This window comes from Lepidothrix coronata, unplaced genomic scaffold (genome assembly GCF_001604755.1).
Source record: "Lepidothrix coronata isolate B3197 unplaced genomic scaffold, Lepidothrix_coronata-1.0 Scaffold22, whole genome shotgun sequence".
In the NCBI taxonomy this organism is placed as follows: domain Eukaryota; kingdom Metazoa; phylum Chordata; class Aves; order Passeriformes; family Pipridae; genus Lepidothrix; species Lepidothrix coronata.
The window spans coordinates 4,807,959-4,834,342 of NW_016690202.1; the positions used below are offsets into that span (position 1 = coordinate 4,807,959).

Sequence of the window (26,384 nt, forward strand, 5' to 3'; positions counted from 1 at the left end):
TTATGTGGCTCTCCTTCTCCAGAGAGAATTTGCCAAGTAGTGCACTGATTGGGGAACATAATATTTGGATTCAAACTAGAGAGCCTTTCTATTTGTGGCTTTTGAGTGTTTTAAAATTGCTGATACCATCCAAGGAGTCTTTCTGCTGTGCCTTTTGCAACCAGACTTGTCTATCTCGTGTTGGCCTCTTTAGCCACCAACGGGCTTGTAGCAAATGTGGGTAGAGTCCTTCCCAAATCTTTGTTCACAAAGCCCAGCCATGATGATGATAAAAAGCACCAAAGGACAGTCAAGATGTTGATTGTGAGACAAAAGTATGGGCACTTGACCCATGCATAGTTATTAAATGAAACAATATTGCAGAATTTTTCTCCCAATTTCCTGACTTCCAACAGAAGAGAAATTGGAATGAAAGAGTCTCTGTTTTGCAGCTTGGCAAATGCAATTTAAGCCTTTGGGTGTTTTCTCACCACTGCTTTGTTATTAACCCTACTGCTAGTAGACAGGTATTGTTTAAACTCCTCCTCTTCAGGATCCTTGCAATGTTAATAGATTGATACATTAAGACATAATCTTCTCCACTTCAATCCAGCTTTTGCAGGGCAGCATTAGAGCACAGCCTTGCTTTTTTCTTGTTTTATTCCTTATTTTTTTTCAGCGTGTATTTACCTCAATAGACACAGCAAAATACCTGCTGAGAGAAGGTGCTTAATTTAGCTGAATCTTTCTTCAGAGTAGAAACTGATGCTGGGGTCAACCCTACTGTGGTGGGTTTTTTTGCTTGGTTGGTTTGTTTGTTTGTTTTAGCAGAGTGCTTCAATGGATGATGACTCATATATTGGAATTTGACTTTTCACTCCAATTAGCCACAGATACACCAAGATGCATCTGCCATTCTGCAACAGATAACTTCAGTGTGCATTGTTTACATTCAGATACCAAACCAGGGTGAAAATCAGGCTGTTCATTCATTGGGACGGGTCATGTAGCTGAGTGTGAGTGCACATCCCTTCAGGCTCCATTAGCATGAGTTAACTTTATAATTGGGTTTCTGGGGCAAACAGGGACAGGAAGCAGAAGTAATTTGGCAGGCAAGGCTTAGCTTTTTTTTTCTGGGTGGTGTAGGTGCACAAGAGAGCAGAAGTAAAAGATGGGTGCAGAATGGCTGGAGAAACCCTAACAAAGTGGAAGACAGTTGTGTAAACTTCATGTGGATATTGTGGAATATCATGCAGCTATACCAAGGTGGGATTTTACAGCTATATTAAAGCACAATTTCTGTAGTTCCCATGCTTCTGTTGCTGCTCTGTTTTTCAGCTTGCTGTCTGGCAGTAGCACCGTGTTTTGTAGAGTCTAGCAACCAAAAATGAATTTGCTGAATGAAAAGCAGTTGTCACTGAAACTGCTTAACTGTGAAAGTTAAAGAACTGTAAGTTTTGAAGTTGTTCTTAAACTCTGTTCATAATCTCTAGTTTTCATAATCTCTAGTTTTCCATGACCAAAGGGGGGGGAAAAATCCAGCCCAAACTGTAAATTGTTAGCGTCTTGGGCAGGGGAGTCAGGTTTTTTTGTTTCTTTTTTTTTTTTTTTTTTTTTTTAGGGCATTGAGAGTCATATGGCTCTTTTCAGGTGTTCAGTCTGGATTTCATGGCTAGGCTTCGCGAATGAAGATTTGGGAGTCTGGATTTACATGAGTGTGATTAGAATTAAGCTGCTTTATGGTATTTTTTTTAAAACCACACTTAACATTTTTCAATAAATAACTTCACTTTTAAAACAATAGCCTTTATCTCAGACTAATCTTAAGATTTAAGCTAAAAATCTCTTCTTGTATTGCTTTTTCCAAGTCTTAAGATTCCATAAAGGTCCATTCCTTCCTGACATGTGGGGCTGAACTTGTTCTTAAACTTTTAACTTTCTGGTTGGTTTTTTATTTTCCCCTCATGATAAACTCCTGAAGGGTTTTCTTTCCTCGGATGAATGTCAGTCTTACTCTGGCATCCTGGCCATTTTCTCAATGTGTATTCTACCAGCAGTCTGCTCAGACTGCTTTCTGTGCATGGCAAGTCGGTAACATTCACAGATGATATAAAATCACCTTCGGGAAAACCAAGATCGAATCTCTCTGAAACCTGGAGATGCTGGAAACGATGTAGGCATGATTAGCTGCAGTTTATGTATCGTCAGCATCGTTTAACCGGGCTGACAAACTTGATGCATACTTATCACTTTTTTCTTGTGGTGCTGCTTTACTCATGATTTTTTTACCAGTAGACAAGGGCTCTGCTGCATGCCCGTGAGTGGAGTGAGAGTTGCCTTAGTCTTGATCCTGATCCTATCTGTGATTTATCACTGTCTTTGTCTCCTTTGTGTTTTTCTTGCAGTTTCTCACCCTATCACTATTGGTGCTTGTGCCCGCTGTCATGTTTTTAGGAAATGTTGCGAGATCACATCAACGAAAATACTAGTGGCTGCCGGGAGCCTTCTCACTGGGGAAATTTAAGGGAAACAATCCCTTCTTTGTGTCGGTGCACACATCATGACTGTCACGAGTTATGCGGTAGGCGTGCTAAGGAGATGCAGTCCGTGCTCACTCCGGCCAGATCCGACGGTGGGAGGTGCCCACCGGCTGCTGGCATGAGCCCCTTCTGGGTAGCTGCTTCTCCAGCCAGATAGGCAGTGCTCAGTGGTTGGACAAGGATCGAGGGATCAAGAAAATGTGGTAGAAATAAAATGGAGTTCTTCAATAACCTTAAAAATAAGCAGGTGACTGAATGTTTTGCATGTTGTAAGGGATTGCTGGTTTTGGCTAAAGCAGAGTCGAGAGGGTTTCAGGTCTCTTATTTGTAGCAACTCCATTTTTTGTTAGCCTGGGGGAGGAAAAGGTTTGTTCTTGTGCAGCTGAATATTAAATCTCTGGCTCAGAAAGTGTTAAGTGTATATGTTTATTACTCTTAATGCTGGTATGTTTTTCATGTCAGCAACTAGCCAAAAACTGGAGAGATTTATGCAGTTTTTTTCAGCTGGTAGAAATTAATGACACACAGATTTATTGCAAAGCTACATGTGAAATTTTGTTTCCGCAAGCATAGGGTGAGTGGGACAAAAAGGGACCTTTGCTGGTTTGCAGCCTGTAGTTGAGCCTTGTGACTCCTCCACAGGGAGCCCTATAATTCTGCAGCAACCCCAGCTGCCTCTTGGTCTTTTTGTGTTGTTTCTCTAGTACCCACTCCCATCCCTCTCTCCCGGGCAGCAAAGCCCCCTGGCCCTCAGTCCACATTGCTCACATTCCCAAGCTCTTCGTGCACACCCATGGGGCAGCTAAGCTGGTCCTCTGCTCTGGCTAGGAAACGGCTGTTGTGAAGCAGCCTGCCTGCTCCTGTCCTCCCTTCATATCCATCAGAGCCCCCGCTGCCCACATACCTCACATTCCTGAGCCGTGTTTTATTTGGGGTGGTGTTTTGCTTTGGAGGCTGTTACTGCTTGGTAAAGAGATTTCCTTGTAGCTACATCTTCATGGAAGGGCAGTGATTTATATGCCCTGGTTTAACACATTTGGTGCCCGTTCTGGGTGGTTCAAGGTCTGTTCGGTGACTGCAGGTGAGTGAGATGGCAGATGCATGCAGCAGTGAGGAGAGTGCAGTCAGGGGCCAGAGGTTTGGCTGTGCACGGACTGAAGGAAAGCAGTGGAGTCCTGGAGGAGGCTCCATAGGAGCTGGTGTCTGTGACTGCTGTGTAGGGAGGAAGTTTCATTGTAATTTTGCTTAAAAGACTTTTCCCCCCTCACCTCTTCCTCCAAGCAACTTGCTAATTTGCATCACAAAAGTGAGCTGGGGTTGTCTCCTTACTGTGTAGCAGAAAATATCATCTCTTCAGCTCTTTGGGGGACAATGAGACAATTTATGGGTTGCTTTATGCATACTGCTGCATTCAAGTGCAACTATAAATATTGTTTTACCATAATGTCCAGTTATGGCCATTCTTGCATCAGTGCTGAGAGAGTCTCATTGCAAGGAGGAGACCTGGCTGGCCTGTGATACTGTTGTTGCTGTGTAGAAGAACCAGCTGGGTATGTAAGGCACATCCAGTCTTTAGAAACAGTGGGCTGATACTCTCCATTTCTTACTAAAGCTCTGCCAGAGATTCTTTGAGCAAATAAAAAATAGCAATAATGTATTTATACACAGCTAGGAGTACAGTACTGCTGCTACTAACAATTTTCTGTCATCTAACAGCCATTTTGTATCTATATTAAAGCTTAGTCAAATTGACTTTGGTGGAGCTGGAGCATCTCATTGTCGCTGATAATGTCGGAACGGCCAAAGCGACACAAAAAAAGGTTCCAGCAAAGTTTATTCCAAGAAAAAAGCAGGGACAGCGGGGCTGCTGCACAGCCCCTTAAGTACAGTTTTTGAACACACGTAATGCACATGGATAGGACAGTTCAAACTTTCACACCAGAATTCTTACAGCTAATAGGTGCATTTTCTAAACTCTACTTTCTCACAACAACTTTGCTCTTTCTCAAAACAGCCCAGTTCTTTCCCACAACAGTCCCGAGCACCTGCTCTTATTTTTCTCTCATGTTGATGTTCTTCCCAACTACTCTCGTTCAAAACAGGTCCTTGTTCTCATGAGACAGTGCTCCTGTTTTCATGAGACAGTGTTCTCTGTTCCCACGGGACAGCTTCTTCAGGATGCATCAGTATGTTGTCAGGATCAGGGCCTCCATTTTCAGTCCTCTCTTTTCAGTCCATCTCAGGGGTATACTTTGATCTGGTCAACATCTATTGCTTCATCAGCATGTGCCAAGGTGCTGACAGACCCGCTGTCACCCTTGACATCTCATCACTTTGATTTCAGTGCAGAAGTTGTCAAGCCACAAAGCTGTTCTGATATTCCTGTCTGGAGTTTCTGTAAATAGGTGTGTGACCAGTGTATATATACCGTAGGTTAGAGGCAGTAGTTACTCTGTTATGTGCCTTTTCTCTCTCCTTTGTATAAATCTCTGGACCTTTACCTAAAACCCAGAATAGTACAGAGACTACAAAAGGGACCAGAGCTAAGGGATGGAGTCTGTGTTCTGCATTGCCTCAAGTTTCATGTTTCTGTGTTGTGTTGCAAAATTGTCATGTTTAATGCTCTTGCTCTGAACGGAAAGCCTCTTGTGGCTGGCTAAACTTTGGAAAAGCAGTATGTTCAAGGAGGAACATTTTCCTTCCTTCCCCAGGTAAAATGTTCTCCTACTCTGATGCTTGAATGCTTACATTCGGCTGTCTTTGCCCTCTCAAAATCCAACTGTTTTTCTTTGCCGAAAATTAGGTAAGCTCCAGATAAAACTTCACATGTAATGAGTTATCTAATTCCTTTAAGAACTGTGTTCTCTCTCAGTGAATTACTCACATAAAAGCACTTGCTAAACCATGTCTAGACTGCAAAGACCTGGATTTGACTGAATCTAATTAAAGCAAGGGTGGCTTTCAGGTGCGGATTTAACTGCAGTATGTTATCCTGGCTTTTGCTAGAAAGAGATTGACCTTAGCTGAGGTGGGTTTGACTTGCATGCAGAGGTAAATTGAAGTCACATACCTGAAATGGTACTTCTTCCCACCTGCTTAGCCTGCCCCATGTAGAGCATCATCTGCCCACAGAAGGATGGCTGAGCAGCTCATGGAGATGTGGGTTTCAGCATAGTCTGAGAAAAATTGAAATCAACTTCCTGCTGGTTTTGGAGAGTTAGTTGAATAATTTTGAGAGTTACCAGGAAGTTTCTGACTGCACTGGAGAGATAGGAGGAGGCTTAAAATATCACTTCTAGAAAGACTGGTTTTGATACTGGAGGTTAAACATGCTCAGTGCACACAGCTCTAACTGGTCCATGCTGGCCAGCCACCCTCATGACTAGGCTTATGAGTTCACTGTCCCATCTGTGCCCATCGCCTCATCTTGACTACTTAAGCCAGGGTGATGACCAGCTGCCTATTGATTAAGAGGGATTAGAGGAGGCCTGGATGTCTAACACAGCTGGTTTCTCCATCTCTGAATAAGCTGCTGGATTGGAAGTTGCAGGGTTGTCCGTGGATCCCTCCTGGGAGATATTCAGGGTAGGTTTTACTGCAGTATGAAGAAGCACAATGTAACTCCAGGCTTCTGGTAGTTTTACCTCGCGGCCTTGAACATTTGCCCAGACACGTCTGTGAAGCATCTTGGCTGTTCTCATGCTTTTGCTATTCCTCCGTCTCGGCTCTCTGGACTCCTTTTATTTCCTGTAACTTTTCTATCTAGTGCACACTTTGTTCACTGTCCATCAAGTTGTGCCTGTTCCTCTTCTTTCACCCTGCCCCTGAATGCTTGCTCTGTTTATTCAAAGTCTCTAAGACAATACAGAAAAGGGAGGGCAACAAGAAGAAAATGGAAGAAATAAAAGGGAGAAGTGAAAGAGCTGTCTCTGACAGAATTCAGGCTCCTCTGTCTAATCTGACAAGTAAAACTTTTTCTTGAGAAACCATCCTTTGCTTTACATTTTCAGCCTGTCATCAAATTTCTGCCAGTTTTAAACTGCAGGAGCAGAAGTAATGAGCCAGTAGTGCAATTCCTTTTCTCCTCACTGCAAGTGTGTCTGTGTGTAAACACACAGCTGCCTCTCACTGTAACAGCAGTAGTGTGTGACTACCATGACTTTTCAGACTGCTGCAGTTCTTACAAGATGTTCTAGTTTGGAAATGGAAAAAGAATACATACTGGACTATTCTTGGTACAAAGTTCAAGGCTCAGCATTGCAAAGAAAATTTATGTGTGGCTAATAAAAGATACACATACTACTTCATGGCAGCGCGCAGAGAGGAAATTTTTCCTGGCAAGTAATGTTGGCCTGACCTTGTCTTGTCCGTGGGTGTCTTGAGAACTTGCATTTTTGTCATCTTCTCAGCAAGAGAACAGAATCCAAGGTGGGATAAGGGCCAGGGATCATAACACAAATACTCAGAGGTACCACAGTTGCTTTAGTGAGTACTCCCTAGCCTCAACTGTTTGCAGCTGGGTAGTGGGGGCTGTGGACTACCCCCTTGCTGCCCTCTCCTCTGGCCATGGACTGACCAGCTGTGCCTGTGGCAGAAAACATGTGCTTGCTCTGCCAGCTGCTCTCTTAAGCTCTTCCTACTTTCTGCAGGAATCTGGTGTTTTCTTAGCTGTGAACACTCCTCCAGCCTGAGTTATGCATGATTTTTTGAACTGACCTTTTGATTTCCTTTCACTATTAACGTGCTAATTGAGAGCTTGTTGTTACAGGGCATATGTTCCGGGTGAAAAATAGCCCCAAATTGTATTCCTGTGTTATGTTTTGTTACTGTGGAAAGAAGGCTGTTGTGCTGCATGACTGGTTTATAATTCCTCTTGGATGGCCCAATCAGAACTGAAGTTGGATGAAGTGAATGGTGGCTGGTGCTGATGTTGAAGATGGAGTTACAGGCAAAGAGGCTCCAAGTTATCTTTCTTACCATGAAAAAAGGGATAGTCTTCATTTGCTAGACTGAGATGCTGAGCTTCTCTCTGATCTAGAAAGCTCATCCATTTCCTCAATAGTTTCTTGAAAATTTAATTTTAAATCATGGCTGTTTGTGGGTTTTTTGTGTGTGTTTTTTTTTTTTGTTTGATTATTTTCCATAAGGGAGAAAACCTTGCTTACTTTTGTCTTGCTGTCTATCGGAAGTGACAGAAATTGCATCAGAGCCTGGATGGGTTTTTTTTGTAGATTAGTTTGTCTTCCTTGTGGCTCTGGCATTCATCAGTTCTGTTCCTGATAGAAGTTGCAGGTCATTGAGAGATTTTAACTCCTGACCTAATACCATGTGAGTGTTTTCTCTGCTCTTGCCCAGTTTGCTCAATTCCCTGTTTGGTCAGCAGTTGGGGAGCTGCTGAGAGCTTGGCTGGAGATGGGCTGGTCTTGGCTCCAGGTCACACACAGAGCTGGCTTGTTGCTGGTATTAGCCTGTCTGCCGGCCGGTGTGACTGGCGGGCTGAGCAGAAGGCTGAAAAGTTAAAATGCTGTCAATGCTCTCAGCCCACGCGCAGGGCTGGGTGACAGGGGGAAAGGGTGACGTGAGTGCACACCTCATACTGGGGAAGCAAAGCCGGCTGAGCCTGCGGTCGTCATACCTGTGTTTCCTTACGTTTGCTGAAGTGTAATTGTAAACAGCTGTTTCCTATTTTCTTTGTAGATCTTTCTTTGATGTTCTTTTTAACCCGGATTTTTCCTTCAGCTTGCCAGTTACTTATAATTCCTAATTCCAGTTTAATGACTTTTTTGTGTCTGAGGATTGTACATTATTTACATCACAACAGAGCCCCATGAAAGGCTTGGAGTAATGTCAGCTCTGGATCTGGTGTTAGGCTGTTCAAAGTGCCGAGCATGAGTTTTGTCAAGTTGGTCCCTTTGTGCTGCTAAGTGTAAAGGCACTGATCTCGTTGGAAGTAGGCAGGTGGCAGGTCAAGCAGCACATCTGAGAGTTGCCTGAAAAGCAATAGGTTTGTCATAAGGAGAACTTTCAGGAGTTCTATTTTACGACATCTCTAGTAAAAATAAGCTAATAAACATCAAGAGATCAAGAGCATCTCAAGGGTTAGTCAGTCCCCTCTTTTTCATTTTGTGTATTATGGCCTATCGATTTAATGGGATTGTAGAATCAATTTCTCAAAGGCTGGTGATAAAACACATCAGTTAAAAAGAGAGTGAGATTGAAGCTTGGAAGGAACCACATAGTTCTGTGGACTGTTTCTTTCAACACTTTGAATTAATATTTTCTTTAATTAAGAGTTCATCATACTAGAACTATGTAGCAAAATATGTTTCTAATCTGCTTCCCCCCAAGCTGCATTTCTTTTTAATTGCCAAGTGCTCTATTTGCCAGTAGAAGTACAGGAAAATATTAATATATCTGTACTGAGAATATTTGAAGAATAATGTTGAAGTCTGCTAGCATCAGGATTTTTTTTTAAGGTACAAGTGTGTGAATGCTTCATTTTAAGCAGGAGGAAAGGAGGTCTGATTTCACTTTTCCCAACTACTGTCTGAGATCTCTGTTAAGCTCACTTCGTTTTCCTCACTCAGCTCAGTCTCAAAGGTTGCAAATGGGTCATTGCGTTTTGAAATCTTTCTATTCAATTGCTAAGCATCCTTTAGAGATCAAAGCAAAAAACCCCCATCTCTAGCTCACAACATCTCCAGCTGTAGTACATCCAACAAGTTTTGCAATACTTCAGTACTGTCAAAGTAGTGCAGCTACTTGCTCTCTGTTGGTGAGTTTTGATGGATCCCCGTTCTTTCAGCCTGCTTCAGATAGGTAGCAAGAGCAGGAATCACCTCTCCAGAAGGAATTTCTCACATGCTGTGAATGCAAAGGGACCATTTGGTCTCCTCCCACCATCTAAATCTTTCCTCTTGGCTCTATGGGATTTAGTGCCAGCTCACAACACAAGTGTGACAGCTGGTTGGTGTCCAAAGTCCTTTGTATTGTTCCATCTTTAACTAGGAAATGTTTTATCAGAGGATCAAAATGCTCTTGGGTGAATTAACTTTTTTTTTGCCAAACTGTTGTTTGACACGTGTAAATATTGTCTAATATTTATAGGAAGTACCAGTACTCCTGGCACAGGAGTGATTTTTGGCTATCACCCAAATAATACTGGGGTTTACACTGCTAATTTCACAGAGTAGCCTGCATGGACTGTTAGAGATCACATCTGGAAATAAGATCAGGTGTGCCAGTAAGTTGCATGCAGATAGACAGGTGAAGGTCTCCTAGCTTGTCTCATGATACAACTCTGAAAGCAGCAAATGAGCTTCCATTGTCAACTGTGACTTGTCTCTTTGCCTTCTCTTCTGCTTCTGTTTCTGAAAGACAGTCACGTCACTTGGCACTGCTCTGGCCTTTGGAGACTTTGTGAAGCTATGGAGGCGTGACATCACTCCTGCTCCTCTGTGAATTGCAGGGTTTATGAGTGTTCCTTGTGCAAAAATGCAGTAAAAGAAGACCCCTTGACCAGGACTTTGCAAACACAGAATCTGTGAACCCTGCAGTATTTTATTGGAAATGCCACACTGTGGAAGTAGAATGAGAGAAGGGGTGAGATCCCGTGCCTGGGATTCCCTTGTTCCCCAGGACACAGTAGGGTGCTTCTCTTGGGACAGGTTGTGTGCATGCCAGTGGAGGTGTCAGTGCTGGTGGGAGAAGCATGAGCTGCAAGCACAGATGGAGGTGGTCTTCAGCTCAAGGCTGTGTGCTGAGAGGAAATGAAGTTGAATAAGGTTGTGTTGGTGCCTGGGGAAAAGGTGGGAGTGGGGAGGTCAGGTTGCAAGACAGTGAGGTACTGCCTGGGTAACACCACTTTTCAGACTTTTTAGCAGCTGTTACTGGAAAACTTCTTGGGGGGGTGATGCCTTTTGTCCGTACCAGCACATAGCTTTGGATGACTGTTCAAGAGAGCAGTCCCATTATGAAAGATAGACACCTTCTCTTCAATATTTAGGAACAGGTTGATTTTTTTTTTTCTCTAGAAATTGAATTTGGGTGAAATAGACCCAAAACTGAAGTATGCTGTTTTTCCCTGGTCTCTGATTTGAAGTATCATGTTTGTCAGTCACCTTGAAGTAACTCCCCTCCACGTACAAGCACACACACACTCTCTGGGCAGGAGGCCCCGGCCCCACTCTCCAGAAACAAATGGATGATACACTGCATGGTGGTTCAGCTGCCGGTATCTATGAGGTATCTGCACGTACTGTCCCCTGACACCTCTTCTTCCCATCTTATGCATGGAAATCTGGGATGGCAGCACTGTTCTGCTGCCTGCAGTGCCTTTGGGGATGTGAAAGGCTTGTGCTGCAGGACTGTGTAGTTGCAAGAAGGTGGGGTTTGTCCTCTGGAGAGGGGGGGAGAAAATTGCTGGTACATGGTGAACTCTGGGCTATTGAGTTAGTATTTGTCTGATACACCTGAGGGCAAAATCGTAAGAAATGCATGGTGTCAGGATGCCTGACTGATGTGAGAAGAGTTGGACTGGGGCACGCAGAAAAGACTTTAAGTGAGATGTTAATCAGTAACAAACTGAGTCATCCTGCAACAGCTTGCAATGCCAAGTAGAGAGGTACACAGTATAAAAGGAAGGAATGTGCATAAGTGTGTTTATTCCAAGTAGGAGAGGACTCTCCCTCACTCTTACACTCAAAACCAGGGCATTTGATTGCTTTTGAAAAGAAATAATAGAGTTCAGTAGGAAACGTGTCCCTATACCTTTTGTTCTCTGTCTGGTTCTCCAGATCTGACAGCCTTGGTGTGAAATGCCTGGTAATCACCCAGAGGGTAGCTGTGTTATTCCTCCTTACCCAGTCGGAGTCCTGGCCACCAGCATTCCTGATCTAGCCTGCTGCACCTTCAGGGTCCTTTAGCTGACCTCTTACTGGTTACCTGTCCAAAGAAGGGCTTGAAGCCAGTCAGTTTGTCAGAGAGAGGAGCTGGTACAGGGGAACTCATTAACCTACAATGGTGTATCCTGCAGTGGAGCATTTCTGCATTAAAAGGAAAGAACCCAGAATAAATAGTATTCCTACTGTTTGCCTGGCACAAAATCTGGTTTGTTTTAAGAAAATATCTCGTCCTTGACATTTTCATTCCCCTGCTGTTGGCTCTGAATTACACACCTGAGACTGAACTGCAGGTGTCTTCAGGTTCAAATGAAGTAAAACATGCTTGCTTCTCAGATTTCAGTGAAATTTGTGTGCTGTGGTAAGGCCAGAAACTATAACTCTTTTTTTTTCAGGGGAAGATAGGTGGCTGAGATTGCTATGTGAGTGAGTAGAAAGAAAAGGATGGGGACAAAGGGATGAAAAATTGCTGTGAGAAAACACAGCTGGCTAGGCTGCACATCTCCTGTGCTTTGAGCAAGCACTCTGTGTACCCATAGGGTGATAACACAGAAAAAAAAAATCCTTTCCACTGCCTGTGTTTATCCACTTGGCCTGTTGCCCACTTGCACTTATGCAGTTGTGAAGAGGTGGTCTTGATGCTCCTGCTTCACCCCGGGCAGTAGCAGTAGTGAAGAGAAATAGTGCATTTAAATGTAACTGGAAAAGGGTGGTGAGATTAGAGCTACTTTGGGTATGGCATAAGGTTATAGCCTGTCCTGCCTCATCAAAAAAACCCACAATCAAAATATTAATTTAAATAACTCCATGCTTTTGTCCCAGCTAAAATGAGGGACATCTCAGTCTTAAATAAAGTGAGAAGAAGGAAAATATTTTGGATTATTGAGTCTTTGGTCATGCAGGAGGATTGTTCTTCAAATTTTTAATGACTGTGGTGTCTCTTTGACACTCCAAAAGGCTACAGCTGAGCTGCAGATGTTTCAGATGATATTTAACTTTGGGGCTGTATCTGCCTAATGACAGCTGGGAGTTTTGACTCTTGCTATTGAGTGTTCTATTGTTTCTACTGTGGTAGTACTAACAGTGCGGCCTTGATATGCAAACAAACTATTGCTAGTTGCAGAATGCTGGAGGTCCTCAGTGCTAAAAGTGTGCTGAACTCTCTTTTTGTTGGGTCCATTGGTGTTTTTCCATTATTGTTCTATCTGACTCATCTCTTGTTTTAGTGCTATATCCAAGGAGCTTTTTATAGCCTTTGATCCAAGATAACTGAGCACCTAAGACAACAGTCTTGCTTCCTTTAGCTGCCCATGTCTTAAATTGGCATGTCACTTGCAATTGCACTCTGGTTCTGCCCTTATGGCAAGGCATCTCTATGCTGTTCCAACTTGTTCAGAAATAGTTTATTTCAGGGAAGCTTGTTCAACTAAGAGATGATACGAAAACTCTTCCTCGTGTAAAGTTACACTTTTGAAAGCATCTATGCCTGTGGTGTGCTGACCTCCCATCAAAATCACTGTGCATGGTAAGTTGGTGCTCTGAAAACTAATCAAGCAAGAGTGATGTTGCTTTTCATCCACCTTTTCTCACTGCTCATAGGGAAAATCATCTTGTGAGATGATTTAGTCTCTAAATGGCATTTTTCAGAACAATTGAAGCTTCTCTTTTAATGCTGTCAAGTGCTATTCCTACATGAGCAGATACTTTGCAGCTAGAAGCTTTGCCTGGGTGAGGAGGAATTAATTAGCAGCCCTCTTGCTAGATGGTGTCCTCTTTCAGTCTTCTTGGATTGCAAAGGTTAAGAATGAGGAGGAAAAAAACCCTTCTGATTATCTCTTTTCATGACTTGATGCTGGCCAACCTGAGACAGTTTATACCAAGCATGCTGAGTAGGGTTCAGTTAAATTTTCCACCAACCAGAGCCTTTGCAAAGCTGAGCTGTTGCCATTCTCACCTCGCACACCTCTCCTGCCTATGCTGCCCTTCCCCTGGAGCAGTCCTTGTTACTCACTGCTGAGAAGTGCTGGGGAAGGAGAGCATGGCTGCTGTGGTATGAAGGGCAAGTAGCAGCATTGTCACTGCAGGCTGCAGCTTTGCTTGTGCTCGTGAGATTTCACCAGGGATTTACTGTGATGTGGCCCAAGGGCTAAAAACCCCAACACTTTTTCTCCAAACTCTCCCTCTCTCTGCTTAGCACTTCACTGTCAGAGCAAGAAGTAGCCTTTCCCTTGACTTCATTTTGTTCACTAATAATTGCTCTAAGAAAACAAGTCTTTAATTCATTACTGCTTTGATAGGGTCTGGATATTTGAGAATAAAACATGAAAGTGAATCTAAATCTTTTTCCACCTGCAGAGTAAAAATGAAATACCTGCAACTGCCTTCAGAAAAACAGCTTTTAATTTATGGTTATGTATAAGCTGTTGCATGGCAGTCTTTGAGTGTATCTGCATGTCCCCCCTTACCTCCCTAAAACTTGTTGGCCCTATTGTTAGAGAAGGGTTTTGCTGATAGTACAGATATATTAGCTTTGTAGCAGGACATGCACAAGCTGCTACTCTTGACCCCTAAGGTTTTTGTGGAAGGTCACAATGAAGAGGCTGGAATTCCTGCCTTAATTACATTGAAGCAGAATATCCATGCTGGTTTTCCCAAAAGATTAAAAGAATGATACTGCATTGCTTTGAAATGTGATCTCAGAGCATCCAGCTCTCAGGACAGCTTCTCTCATGTTTAACACATGCATGGATTTTGTGTATTTTTAAGTGTAATTACTACTCATTGGAATAAAATGTGAAGAGTAGTTTATCACACTGGTCGTCTGCTATTGTCTTTGTCTTTCTTGCCAGAAGCTTTAGGTGCTCTCCTATGGTGCAGCAGTGAAGCAGAAGACTTTGTTTCCCTGGTTTTATGGAGGGAGTATTTTAAGGTAGCTAAGCTACACCTATTATGCAGTTACTGTAATATGCAGGAAGGTACAGCTCTACAGGTTTGAAAAATAAACATGCAAAGAATTGCTCAGTGGTTAGGCTTGATAGACTGCAAAGATGCCTGCAGGACTGCAGCTAAACAGAAGGCCCTGGTGTTGCTGTTCTAGGACTTTGTGGAAAGCATGCTAGAGAGAACTGTGTGCCTTTCCCTCCTTATATATAGATTGGCTCACATAGCAAATAGATTCTTGCCTCCAATCCAGCTATGCTGTGAAATGTGGTATCAAAGTATCTGCTGCATGGTGAGCAACTGTTTTATTAATTGTGGGCCTTTGCATAGTCAACACAGCTTTTGTGTCTTCTTCTTAACTTCTGGATATCAAGAGCACTTCCATACTGGACTGCATCTCCAGGGCAAAGCTGAACATACCTATTTTCTCTGCTGTTTCCCCCCCAGAGCAGTCTAGTCTCCAACCCTTCTGGAAATAGTCTCTTTTTAATAATGATACAAGGCTCACTCTTTCTCAGAAGTTAAGAACTGATAAGGAAGATTGGAAAACTTGTTTGTGCACCTGAATTACCCCTCCTCCCTTTCACCCCAAACCCTTGTGTACGTATAGACAAGCTACAGATGACAACAGTTTTTGGATGGAAGCCCATGATAATACCATTTTCTTTTTGTCACTGTTGATGAAATAGTGTCATAAAGATGCTGCAGGGCAGAAGGGGGGAGGTATTCGAGGTTCTCCTGGGTACTCCAGATGTTTATGTAATATGCCTAAGCTTGCAGTGGAATACAAACTATTTGTGAAAGGCCCCCAGGTCTATCCATGGATAAGCTATTTATCTAGGTTTTCTGAGTAGAACAGAAAAAAGAGCTTAACTGACAAGCCCTAATTAGCTCTGTGCTCTAGCAACTCTTTCCCAGGAAAATGACTTGAGGAAGGCTGTTACCAAACCGCTAAACTGAAATTTAAAACTCTAACATCGACTTTTCCCTTCTTTTGTGTTTATTGGAATAGCAAATACTGAAATGGACTGGAGAAATTCCTGCTTTTACACAGTGGCAATTAAATTATTCCAACCAGGATTTGATGCAGACTTGGATCTTTACTCTGTTTCCTCTCTTTTCACCACAAGCCACTTTTGTTTGACTTTAAGCATTTTCATCACATTGCTCAGACATTCTGAATAGATATTTTAAGTAGGGCTTAAGATGGTTGCTCTGTCACCTTTTAATTCTTTTTTAGGTTATGTGGAAGAAGGAAAGAACATTCAAAATAAAGCTATCTGCAGTTTTCACAAGTATGTATGAAAGAATGCAGGGTTTAAACTCTGCATAAACCATTATTTGCAAAAACAGATTTAAAACTCACAAAAAAATTCTTCAGCAAGTTCTGTTTATATGATCATAATAATTTGACAATGACCAATTTTCATATCTTGAGATTTCAAATACATGTGGAAAATAGTCCCTGAAGTATTACCTTCTTTCTACATGGTCACTGTGGCAACTCGTGTTCCTGAGATACATAGTTATCCTGCGTAAAGGGAAAACACAGGTCGTTGAAACTACAAAATCTGACTTAGGGAAGTACCTCTAAATATTCTATGTGCATTGTTATGAATTCCAAAGTTTTTGAAGTATATAAAGAAGGGCAAGAAATACCGGCAGCTGGGCTGCTTGAAAAAGAGCAGAAGAATGATTCTAAAATTGTTCATGTGTCTCTGCTGGAGGAATGTTCCAGATACATGCATTGTCCCTAGTGCATGAGGAATCAGCTGAAATAAATACCTTGTATTACATATGTGTTTGTACAAAGCACCAAGAATGAAATGAGCTGAATCAAGAATGCTGGAATTTCCATCATAGAAAGGGGATACTTGGGTTAGTTGCCCAGATGGGGCAAGATACCGGATGCTGGTATCAAAATAAGTTCAGGGGCAACTGGGATCTCAACAGCTATAGATACTATTGCATCTCACTTGTCAGGAGTGCAGCTAGGTGTTGGTTTTGAGAAATATGAAAACTTAATATTACAGAAGACTGTAGTTTGACACGTGTATGCAGTTCTCTTGTTTGAACTGCATTTTCTCTCTGAAGATAAAAGCTGCATTTTTATGTTGTCTTCTAGCCTTAAAAGTTCTGGAAGTTTCGTGTATTTCACTAGGTTTCACCTGTAAATACTGGATTGTGGTATTTCACTTCTGCTGCCCAAAACTTGAAAGGTGAATGCTGTTTTCTTCTAAGTGAAGAGAAGGCTACGTGCAGAGGGCACCCTGTATGCTTGGTGAGAAGGGGGTACTGCCATAGGCATAAGCAGCTGTGAAGTGAGTTGTGGATGCTGGTGGAGTTAGGAGCCATGGTCTCGTCTCTTCATGCATCTGCCCTGTTTGCCCTCCCAGTGGGTCCCATCCAGTCCTATGGATGGTCTGATTCTGCCAGAAGTCCTTTGGTTGTGCTGAGGAGCAGGCAGGCACCACACAGGAGTGAGAGGAATCACAGCACAGGAAGAGGTGGATGATGAATGATGGGATGTGGCTGGTGCTGTGGCAGGCATCCTCACAAGTGCTGCATGAATGGTTTGTGGGGTCAGAGGAAAACAAAGTGACACTATGTTATCACTGGTGGGCAGAAAGCTCAACATCCATGGTTTAGCCCACTTGGCTTTGTGCTTGAGCAGCGACATTTTGTCTTTGTAATGTATGTACAGTTAAGTCCAGAGAAAATTTCTCCTGCCCAAAAAATTTTGTTCTCTCGGGAGCTCACGAAAAACCTTCTTAATTGATGGTTTGGACATAATCTAAGCCTGGAGTGTCAGTGTGACTTTTCCATTCATATTGGTTCACGGATGAAAGAATGTGTGGCAAATACTCAGCGTAATTATGCATGTTTCTAATGTTTCAGCTTGAATAATACCGCCCACCTTCCCAGAGAGGTCAAGTTACTGTTTCAGGCATTGCAGTTAAATAATGTACGTTTTGGTGTGCCAGAGAAAAACGGTGGACTAGCAGACCTGTAAGTTTAGTATTTTATTTCTTGCTCTTTCAAGAAATAGCGAAAGCTGATCTGCTTTGTGTCACTGAGTAGGTTTTGGTGTTGCAATCTAATGGGATATTTAAATTATATCTAAATGAGAGAGTACTTGTAGCTTGAAGTGGTGATTTGTTTTTGAAAGGCAGTACTTAATGTTGAAGGTGTATTAGAGTGTGTGTGTGTGCACGAGCATGCAAAATCCCCTGGTTGGTATCTCTTTCTGTTGGACAAACTGTTTGCAAACTGCTGTAACAAACCGGATAGTCCTGCACAAATCAAAGTCTGCTCAACAGAAGCTGTGGTGGGACAGCAATTAAACTGGTAATTTTTCATCCACAATGACCCTGAGTACCTGCAAGTGTGCTGAGCCCTCACACCAACATGATAAAGCAGTGCTGCAAAGCTTGTGCTGGCATTTTCATCTGCTTTTCCACTCTGTCCTCTCCCTCCCCTGCCTTTTGCTGGCTGCCCTCACAAGGGAGAGCCTGCAACTTTTCAGGAAGAATCATTTGAGGTTGCTTTGCTCGGTGACCTTCATGTTTTATGCGTTGTATGTGTAGAGGGGACTTTCGCAATTTTATATGGCATATTTTTTAGCTGCTCAGGAGAAATATATGTTGAAAATCACACTGTACATGCATGTTTTCCCCAGTCTAGTTTGAGACATTATGTTGTTAGACTACAACCTTAATGTCTGTGAGCTGGAGCATGAAAATCTAGTGTTTAATGTATTTTTTTTTTCTTGTATGTGGAGAGAGAGAGTACTAATATTGTTATGAATCTCACTACTTATTTTTTGGCAGAAAGGATGGGAATATTAGTGGACGAGAGGCTGGACATGAGCCAGCAATGTGTGCTTACAGCCCAGAAAGCCAATTGTATCCTAGGCTGCATCAAAAGCATTGTGGCCAGCAGGTCAAGGGAGGGGATTCTGCCCCTGTACTCTGATGAGACCCCGCCTGGAGTGCTGCATCCAGCTCTGGTGTCCTCAGCACAGGAATGACCTGTAGGAGTGAGTCCAGAGGAGGGACACCAAGATGATTAGAGGGTTGGAGCACCTCTCCTATGAGGAAAAGCTGAGAGAATTGAGTTTGTTCAGCATGGAAAACAGAAGGCTTAGGGGTTACCTAATTGTGATCTTCCAGTACCTGAAGGGAGACTACAAGAAAGGTGGAGAGGGACTTTTTACAGTGGCATGTAATGACAGGGCAAGGGGGAATAGATTCAAACTGAGAGTAGGTTTAAATTAGATATTAGGAAAAAATTCTTTACTGTGAGGGTGCTGTGCACTGGGACAGGTTGCCCAGAGAAGTTGTGGGTGCCCCATCCCTGGGAGTGTTCTAGGCAAGGCTGGACAACTTCTGAGAAACCTGGTCTAGTGAAAGATGTCCCTGCCTAGAGCAGAGGGAATGAGGTGATCTTTAAGGACCCTTCCAACCCAAACCATTCTATGAATATTGCTATTTGTGGAGTTCCCAATCAATGCCATTGCTAAATATGCTATTCGTGATAACCATTTCAGCAGAGAAGAACATCCTGACCAGCACTGCCTGTGTCCTGTTTGTCCTCACCTTGCTAATCCTTCTTGCTTATGCTAGGACTCGCTACTGTCCTGCTTTGTTTCTGAGGGACACTGACAAATGTCTTAGAGTGACAGGACTTGAAGTTTAATTGGAGAAAGCTGTTCTCTTAGGAGCTACTAGTGGAACTCTAAGGAATAATATGTCCTTTTCCTTTAATTTTCCTGATCATTGAATCCCTGGAAATGCTTGTTTTTGTCTACCACCCCTCATCCAAAATGTCTTTTTTACTGTTTTGTCTAGAACATGGTGCTCTTGAAGGAGTAAGAACATACAGTGTTATCCTGGATTAGCTTGGTTCACAGGAAGTAAATTCAGAATGACATTATTATTAGTTCTTCTTGTTCAAATAACTGATTCAGAACATCAGATGAGACAGTGGTCATATTTGGTTGTTATTAGCTTTTGCACAAGGGAAACAGTATTACCATAAGAGTGGCCCTCAGTGATATATGACTTTTGAAGATCCTTCTTCTTGCAGCCTCCTGTAGCAAGGAGCATACCACCCAATAGCACTGTGCAGTTTGGGGTTCATCAGTTCATTGCGTTTTCAAAGCTGTCTGCCAGCTGAAGATCTGTTTTGCAGTGGTGGTTGTGTCATGGCAGTGTTTGTCCTACCAAGCAAAGATCTCCTTTCACAAAGCCCACGGTGAACTCCACAGTTTGTATAGGGAAGGCACTGGAGGAGGAAGTGGGACATCTATCTGACCTGAGTGTACAATGAATGGTGCGTCAGCTTCACCTGACTTGGCAGCTAAAGGCGTTAAGATTCAGCACATCTGTTTGTATGGCTTGCTGGGTTTTACTGTATTGTCACAATCTTGACCAGTTTTTATTGTTTGGAGACTGAAGTGTTTACCTATCTTGTTACTTTTACTGTGTACAATTCCCAGTCAGCCTTTGGGTAAAAAAAATCTGAAGGAAACAGCCCTTTATTAGGTAGTTGTAAACTTACATGTACATCTGATGTTTTGATGCCTTAAATGTTTTTGAAAGTGATTGGATAGCAAATGTGTCTTATGCCATCTTCCTATTTTTCATGAGCTGAAGTATTTGGGTCTAAGTGTGAGAAGTACTTCTTTAACACCTACTTATCAAATGCAATTTAATATCTCATAAGTGAACGATGATGCTTTTTACAGGGGTGTAGGATTTGTATTCATCCATGCTGGATCTGGCAGACTTACTTGAGTATTTGTCTGCTCTGCTGAGACTGTAAAAGTCTCAAGAAGTCTTTTGATACTGCTTAATTGACATGACTGCTCCTTGTCTCAATGCAGCACACTTTGTGCTAGATAGTTGTCCCTGTGCTTTTGCCACAAGAAACAGCCTACGTGTTGAAACTTCTGAACACTATAGTACAAGCCCTGGGCCAAAGCAAAACTGCCCTTTCTGGTGCTGTGACCTCTGCCTGTGCAAAACTGACTGACACGTGAGAAGCCAGCCTTGCCTGCCAGGTTCTAGCTGAGCTGGTGTATCGCATTTACCAGCAACATGAGTCACCTTGCTCAGGTAACTCCTGCTAAATTTATGGGGCTGTGCTTGCAGAAGGTCTGTGTTTACTGAGAGGCTGTAAGAACAGGATTGTCTCAAAAATACCTTAGTTTTAGATATGTATTTGTGGGGAGGAGGAAGAGGGGACTAGACAGGGACACTTCAGAATCTGAAATTGTCTGTTCTGCTTGGCAGTAAAACAATTCCTTGGCTTTGGCTTGTTTGTGCCCCACGGAATGACCCTTCTGCGCCTTTCTATCCTGTAGTATGGGCAGGCTGTGAGGCTTTGTTCTGCTGCAGGTTGTAATGTGTGTGTTCCTCTCCTCTTGCTCTCTGGTTGCTCAAAACCAGTTCCTATCGGGATAAGCACTTCAAGCTACTGCAGAGTACCTTATTCCTTAATGTATGTGTTTTAACAAGTCATAAGAAGCTCAAAGTCCATTTACAATACTGGAGGAGCAGGCGTCTCTACCAAGAGGTGGCATCAAGTACAGCAGATAAAATGTTCTGGCTTTAGCCCAGGGCTTGTTTTATCACAAGAATGTTGAAAGGAAAGTCGCTTTGGCAACACTTTAACTTTTTCTACCCTGCTAACAACCACAGTATTATCTGCTACTTGGAGCTGACTAGGTGGAGAAAAATTATACTAGTGCTAGAAGGTCTCTCCTTGCTTTATTTTGAGACTAGGTGAGAAATTTAAATGTGGTGTGAATTGCCTCAGGTGATTGTCAGACAATCACCATTATCATTATACATAGCTCCTCTGAGGTACTGTCCTGGACCTTTCCTCCTGGGGCCCAGGAGAGTGTCCGTAGGTATACCCTGTCACATTCGTCCTCTAGCAGCCAAGGATCCTCAGTAATACCTGTCAATTATTTTACTGTTTGTCAAGAATTGGTGCAATGTACAGTATTGACTGCTGAAGGTCATAGACTTCAATAAAAATGAGCAGTGCCACAGCTTCCGAGAGGAAACACCCCTCCATGGAGGGTTCATCCTAGGTGGAAGACCTGTCTTTCATGTGAAAGAAACTGCTTAGGGTGGGAGGTGGGGTATCCAAATGGCAGGAAGGATGCATCACCATGGGGAGATTCCCTGTGCAGAGTAGTCATGTTACTGTGGGCCCTGACGAGATTAATTAGTGTCTCTGCAGGGTTAATTAGTATGGTGCTTTGTGTCGCACAGACCTTGCCTTAGTTATTTCCTGTAGCAATTATGAGAACTTATGCCAGTGAAGTGTACAAAGGCTGAATAGTGCTTTTGACTACTTAAAAGCTTTCTGTCCAAAAATGTAGAATATATTCACCAAGAAATAGTGTTTTTACCATTGGAAGTGTTATCTTCAAATTTATTTTAAAATAATGTCTTCTTCACACAAAATTTAAATACGTTCTGGTGCTACGCAGGGTGTCTTTAACTGACTTAGAAGTGTTTGTTGGACACAACATCTGAGGCATATCTCAATAAGTTATCCAGCCATATCCTTTCAGTTGAGGGGGCTGGTGTTTTTTTCAGGCCAGCATAAATTCCTCTTTAGATAAGTGAATCAGGCTGCAGGAGAGAGGTGGGTGTGTTGGAGGAACATGTGGGAGGAAGTGTTAAACAGTGTTAAAATGGAAAAGGAGAGAGGATGGAATACGTGTGTTAGCTGCCTATAGTGAACTTGTCAAGCTAGTGAAGTATGCTGTGAAATATGTGGACTTTCTGTTAAAGATTGGTGACAGCATGTCCTTGAGAGTTTAAGGAATATCTGTTGCATAGTAAGCTTTGTTTAAATCTTAAAATTTTATGAAGGTTATGACTTTTTGTAAAAATTACAACTTTATCAGCAAATAGACTCCTCTTGTATATGCAATATCTCTGCTTAACTGTTTGCCCATGTTTGTTTTCATTTCTGCTTTTCTTTCCTTCTACTTAGGACTTGGTAATACTAATCACTGAGTAAGTTTTCTGCTTGGAAATGAAATCAGATTGCCATTTGTGAAGCAGTTTACAAGAACAATTACTTTTTTATGTGAGAAACATACATCCATTTTATACAGATTAAAATTTTGCTTACAGTATTACATATATTTTTTTAAATCCCTATTGTAACAGAATGTTTTCTAATGTTTAGTGTTTTTGTTAATACCTGTTAGGTGTGGTTTGTTCTCCCCTTAAGGGAAAAAATGGGTGTGCATTGTAATGTTTTTTGTTTTGGTTGTGCTTGGATGTGTAGGAGTCAGATGACTGTGTATACGTGTATGCTGTGATTTGTTTGGGATAAAAAGCAAAAGTGAAGCATTCTTTCCATCAGGCATGGAAAATATTAAGGTATGGGATAAATCTTAGCTCCCAAAGGATTTCTGACTTTTGATCACTCCTCTTTGATAAAGATGTGCAATTTGCACAAAGTTCTCACTAGTTCATCTTGTGGCTCAAGCCATGTCCTAGTTCTGACTTTTGGTGTTGCACAGTTACTGTGTTTTCAAGCTTATCTGGACCAGGTCAGGGCACAAGGTCTCTTCAGCTGAATTACAGAGAGTGCCTGGTACAGAGTTTTGGTAGCTGTGGGGAAATGTGCAAAATGTGAAATCTGCTGGTGAAAAATTAACCTATGCAGAATACCTGAATGATCGTGACATCATGGTATGGGGACACATGGCACCAGGGGTTTGAAAGTCAGGTTTTTATGTCCTTGAACAGCAGCTGAGGATGTGTGACCATTGATTGAATATCTGGAAACTTCTATACCGCTTTATACAGAAGTGTAGTGCAGAGGTTATACAGAAATGCAATGATTGTGGTACTTCCTATTATCTGTGAATATATAGCTCCAAGGACATAATTTGCTTTCTGTAATCTCAAGTTCCCTAATGCATTACAGTTTTTAATATTATGTATATGGAGATACTTGTAATCAGTTTAGAATGTACCCCTATTCTAAGAAAAGCATTTTGGAGGTATCATGGGTAGGTAACATGCTGCATAAAATGTTTATATTTTACATGAATAGATAAAAGTATAACTAAATGTATTGAGAAAGTGTTAGAGAGGAGAAGAAATTGACTGCCATTCCTTGGGGTAACTTTAGAACACTGTTTAAAGCTCATCTAAGCTTGGGGCTTTTGGATTTCTGGGTTTGTAACAGATGTTACCTTTCTAGACCCTAAGGTGTCCCAACTTATTTTCCCTTCCCAACCTCACAAAAACAGACCCTTGTAATTTCCCTTCAAATGCTACTTGTTATTTTAGTTTATGAAGACAACCCTTAGGAGGCTGTTTTAGGGATTTGTAAGCAGCGTATGACCAGAACAATGCATGTATATCTATGTAGGGACAGGGGTCTGTAACATGGTTTTGGTGCTGTTTTTTTAATTAATTTATAATAAAAATTCTTTAATTCTTAACTGGTATGATTCTCTTGCACTCCATGAAGGTCCCATTTCTGTAGTTTTACAAATTGGGACAGCAGTCACCCTGTATGTTCATACCAAAGCTTTAGCAATGTATTTAGTAACCTGGATGATAAGTGTCTTTTACCTGAAAATGATCTTTAAAATTCTCCTGAGTAACCATGCTAGATATAGAGGAGTTGTTCTGCTGGCCCATCCCTCCATTGCTGTCAAATGTCAAAGCAGAGTCATTATGTAACTGTTCAACATCAGCGCTGCCTCAGGGCGCAGCTGACTCCCACTGTACCTGTGAGTGGTTGTGTGCTGGGATATCTCAAAGCAAGGAACCGTGTCTGTGTGTATGTGCACACACCCTTTGTGTGTATGTGCACACGCTTGCACTTTTGGAAATTTGTTCATTTGAGGATTAAACACGGCAAATGAGTTGGAGCTGAAAAACAAATGACTAACTCTTTGTGATGGAACATCTTCGTTGAATTGCTGTGGGGGAAGAAAGCTGCCTTATGTGCTATAGCGGTGCAGGCATGAACTCTGCTGCCGTTGGAGTGTCTTTATGCATTATGAGTCGAGATTCATGAGTCCTTACAAGATGAGAATTTTGAAAAAAGCCTTTTCAGGAAAATGAGACGTGTCTGTGGATGTCCTTCCTTTTCCTGTAGTCTATAAAGTACTTCCATGTGTCTTCCATGTACACCAACATCCTGGCTTATGTAGCACTAATACTTAGCTCACATGGGCTTCTGATGCCTTTCCCAGTTCAAACTAGTACTGAGTTACACACATTTACTCTTGTGTTTCTGTGACTGGCATGGCTGGTGTATCCTGACATGCCTGGAGCTTTGTTTCTGTTCATTCACATGGACTGTTGTTTGAACAAAGAAGATTTAAATTGGGAAGGCAGTGCATGGTGACCTAGCTATTGCAAGATGCATGCTTTCTTTCCAGGGTGCTGTAGCCAAAATGTGGCTTGTGCATTTCACCTTGGAAACAAAAAATGCCTCAGCTTTTCATATTTGTGATTGTTGGTACCTTTTTATTGTTTAGCAGCATGGCTCTACCAAGCATCAGAGGTTTTAAGCATGAGATATAATGCCCAGCATGTGCAATGATTAATTGGTGCTTTTCATTTCTCTTCTTATAGGATGACTCTCAGATTCCTGAATGTTCTGTCAACTACCGACACATTGCATTAGCTGAATCTGCTGCATTGTTTGATGCCTAAAAACCCCTAAAGGAGAGACTGGCACTTCTGTTACAATCTTTTAAGGTAAGATATGATTTCTTTTGCTGGGGGCAGAGGGAAGAAGATAGACATGGTCTCAGAGACTGTCCTAGCCCCACCTCTTGCTCTGTAATCAACCTGTCATGGTTTAACCCCACAGAGCTGCTCGCTCACTCCCTCACCAGCAGGATGGAGCACTGGAAGGGTAAAAGTGAGAAAACTTGTGCATTGAGACAAAACCAGTTTAATAGGAAAGCAAAAGGTATGCACACAAGCAAAGTAAACCAGGGAATTAATTCACTCCTTCCTGTGAGCAGGCAGGTGTTCAGCCCTCCCCAGAAAAGCAGGATCCCATCTCACGTAACAGTGTGACTTGGAAAGACAAATACCATCACTCCAAATGTTCCCTCTTCCTTCTTTTCCTGGCTTTATGTGCTGAGCATGATGCCATATGGTTTGGAATATCTCTGGGATCAGCTATCCTGGCTGTATCCCCTCCCAACTCCTTGTGCACCCCCACCCTCCTCTGATGGGGTGTTATGAGGAGCATAAAAGTCCATAGCTGTGCATGCATTGCTCAGCAGTAACTAAAAGGTCCCTGTGTTATCAGTGGTGCTACCAGCACATATCTAAACCACAGCTCTTTATCAACTACTGTAAAGAAAATTAACTCTACCCTAGCCAAATTTGGCACAGAACTAGATGAACCTCAAGCCATGTACTGAACCAACTATCAGTATTTGTTAGTTATAAGTAAATTCACTGACTTCAGTAAGGCAAAATTGATGCAGTGAAGAAACAATTTATTTTCTTTTTCTAAATCACAAATTCTACACTCTTAAGTGCTTGTATACCTTTCCATTAGAATGCCTTAGTCTTTTGATCCGTGTATTAATAATATTTTAGTAGTAAAAAGATGTAGCCTTCATTCTCTGAGATGCCAGACTGAGATTCTCCACCAGAAAAAATATGGATAAGAAGTTATACATAACTGCAGCTAGAAAAGTGACCATTCTGCTTTGACTAGAGCTGCTGCTGCAATCTTTCATTAATTACCCATGTTTGTACCCATATACTGGATTCAGAGCTGGATCGTCGGCTGCACTGCAGTGCTGCTACATTTTCTCAGCAGCACAGCAGACTAGCCAAAGACTAGGCTAACAGAGTATGTTTGTGCAGTGCCCAGTGCACAGCATGGCCTCTTATCATTGCAGAATTGTTTCAGTGACCAGAGACTGGGGGTGTAAGTTTCTCAGCAGGACAGAGCTGTATAGATTTATTTTTTTTTTAAATAATGTGCAAAGATC

General features: G+C 42.2%; 1 protein-coding gene across 2 annotated transcripts in view; it reads left to right on the forward strand.

Annotated features, from left to right (window-relative positions):
* Nucleotides 1–1,152: 1,152 nt before the first annotated feature.
* Nucleotides 1,153–26,384, forward strand: part of KANK1 (KN motif and ankyrin repeat domains 1) — a 122,611-nt gene continuing 97,379 nt past the window's right edge. Inside the window, exons 1-2 of one of the 2 annotated variants that reach the window (XM_017808251.1) lie at nt 1,153–1,245; nt 24,997–25,122. The gene's annotated coding sequence lies outside the window, so the exon portion shown is untranslated. Of the gene's footprint in view, nt 1,246–17,323; nt 17,369–24,996; nt 25,123–26,384 lie in introns of those variants that run through there. The other variant, XM_017808250.1, reaches the window with a different exon arrangement.